At 40.4% G+C, this 2,500-nt stretch overlaps 1 protein-coding gene across 3 annotated transcripts in view; it reads right to left on the minus strand.

The window, feature by feature from the left end:
• The window catches only part of LOC143279732 (cerebellar degeneration-related protein 2-like), a 28,040-nt gene that overhangs the window by 17,035 nt on the left and 8,505 nt on the right, over positions 1 to 2,500 (minus strand). For 2 of the 3 annotated variants that reach the window (XM_076583866.1, XM_076583858.1), the window contains exon 1: positions 1 to 270. This exon is cut by the window's left edge and continues 179 nt beyond it. The exons of the other annotated variant lie outside the window; for it this stretch is intronic. The gene's annotated coding sequence lies outside the window, so the exon portion shown is untranslated. Of the gene's footprint in view, positions 271 to 2,500 lie in introns of those variants that run through there. 3 annotated transcript variants of the gene reach the window in all.

The raw sequence follows: 2,500 nt of genomic DNA on the forward strand, positions 1-2,500 counted from the left end.
TCTCCTTCCTTTTCCTTTAGAAAAAAAAAGGGAATAAAATAATCACCAACTACACAGTGTCGGTTGCAAAGCTGCGCAAATTGGTATAAAAAGTATTCTCACACTGAAAGAAAATGATTGTCATTACATTGCATCGGTTCTTCTTCCCTGAATCTCGTAACACAATCACGCTGTTGAAAATACGCACTTCCATCACTTTGTCAATGGATCATAACTACCACCACCAATCCAGAGTAGTTTGCTGATGGCGAGGAAAAAGACTGGAGCTGAGCGATGGGAACTATAGAGGTCCTTGCACAGCCAGCTAGTTCCAAAACACACTGCAGCATCTTCACTATTACATTCAACGCACGACTAGTATGCTCGTAAGATTAAACCTTGGCCGTCGCAACAACCCAGTTTATCTGTGACAAGAAAGCTGAGCCACCTTATCGCAGCGACCAACTGCATGCCAGTTGCGGCGAGTGTGAAGAGCCTGGACGTACACGGACCTCCTGCGTGTACACACATAACTCTGAATACAAAATAATTATAATTACACGTTGCAATTTGTTCAGCACATGGGACCAACCGTCATCTGGACGACTGTGCACATCATGATGGGATGTGAATAACGTCTGTCCAACAGCCTGGGACCAGTGGCCAAGTGTGCCATTCTGTCATACAGTACGGTATGCACGGTAATACAAACTGAACGGTATGCGGGCCCTGTGAAAAGGTCGGGGACTTGAATCCAACACAACATGCACAAAAATCCTGACAGCGCACAAATATGTAATATTATAATATAGCCTTATTTAAAGTAAATTTAAAGATAAAGACAAAAAAGACAAAAGCGTACCACAATACAGTAACGGTTATGGGTGTGGACATCATTATTTATCATGAAAATACATTTACAGATGATGACAAATCTCTCTCTCATATATATATATATATATATATATGTGTGTGTGTGTGTGTGTGTGTGTGTGTGTGTGTGTGAGAGAGAGAGAGAGAGAGAGAATCTTTAATCTTTATTTATTTTCCAACGGTGAAGATATTAGCACTTTGGCCGACTTACACATCTGCTGTTGTTCTAAGAGACACACAAACATGTACGCATATAAATGTAGTTATACTGAATACTTAATACATGTATAATGTACGAGTATAACACAGCGTCAAACTGAGAGACACAAGATCACTCACATCTGTACGGAACGGAAGCGAGTAACACACACACACGCACACACACACACACACTAACACACACACACACACACACACTAACACACACCAAGGGAAAAACAACAACAAAACCCTAGCATGAATGCTACACATGAATGATTCAAGTGAAATTCACACAGAAAAGTAACGATAAAATTTTAAACACAGATGTAAGAGACATAAAAGGCAGCAAATAAGGCGACGGGTAAGGGATATGGACAGATAGACACATTATGTGAAAGACAGAGAGAGGGAGAGACAGAGGGGAGAGAGAGACACAGATAGACAGACAGACAGAGATGTAAAGATATGTCCGTGTGGGAAGAAAAAAAAAAAAAAAAAGAGTTGGGTGAGGGTGGTTCACAATTTGTAATACATGTAAGTATACAAAATCGTAGCCGTGACCAGACTAGAGTTTGATTTCGTTTGTTTGCGTCCACTGTAAAGAGAAAATCTCTGAAATGATATTATATGGCGTGATACGTTATCAACTGATTGACGCATTTCGACATAGTTTGTAAGGATTGTCAGTGACAATATTATACCAGATTTTCGGTCTGGCTTTCGGCACGCATGTACTGTCCAAGTTTCTCTTTGAATGTTGTGGTGGAAAAGGGTTCTTTGAGGTGTTTGGGGAGATTGTTCCAGGAGTGCGTGCCGGAATATGCCAAACTCGATTTATAAAGGTCTATTCTTGGCTTGGGTAGAGTAAGAGTCGCATTTCGGGAGTTAGGGTTGCGAGTTTTATAGCAGACAATGGTTTGGTGTAGATAAGTAGGGCATTTACCGAATATAATTTTATGCATAAGTATGCACTTATTCAATATTAGGTGCTTTGTCAAGGGAAGAGGTGCTGGCAGTTGATATTGATGACTGCGTGTGTTTCGTAAAACATCATTGAGGTGTTTTACAGCACGTCTGTGTACAGAATCTAGTTTTTTCATGTCCACTTCGCTGCAGTTGTCCCAAACGTTTGAAACGTAATTAATTCTAGACATGATGTGAGAATGGAAAAAGAAATAGGAAGCCTCTGGACTGACGACATGTTTTAAACGGGATAATAGGTAAACATGTGTGTGTGTGTGTGTGTGTGTGTGTGTGTGTGTGTGTGTGTGTGTGTGTGTGTGTGTGTGTGTGTGTGAGAGAGAGAGAGAGAGAGAGAGAGAGAGAGAGATTGTCATCATCTGTCTTAATTTTCCACATAAGAAAACGATAAGTATTAATTTTGCAAAAGCACGGCCACAAATCCACAATTACACAAAAAATTGTTCATGATATAACGTCTGGGCTG

Source organism: Babylonia areolata, chromosome 1 (assembly GCF_041734735.1).
Source record: "Babylonia areolata isolate BAREFJ2019XMU chromosome 1, ASM4173473v1, whole genome shotgun sequence".
Lineage (NCBI taxonomy): Eukaryota > Metazoa > Mollusca > Gastropoda > Neogastropoda > Buccinidae > Babylonia > Babylonia areolata.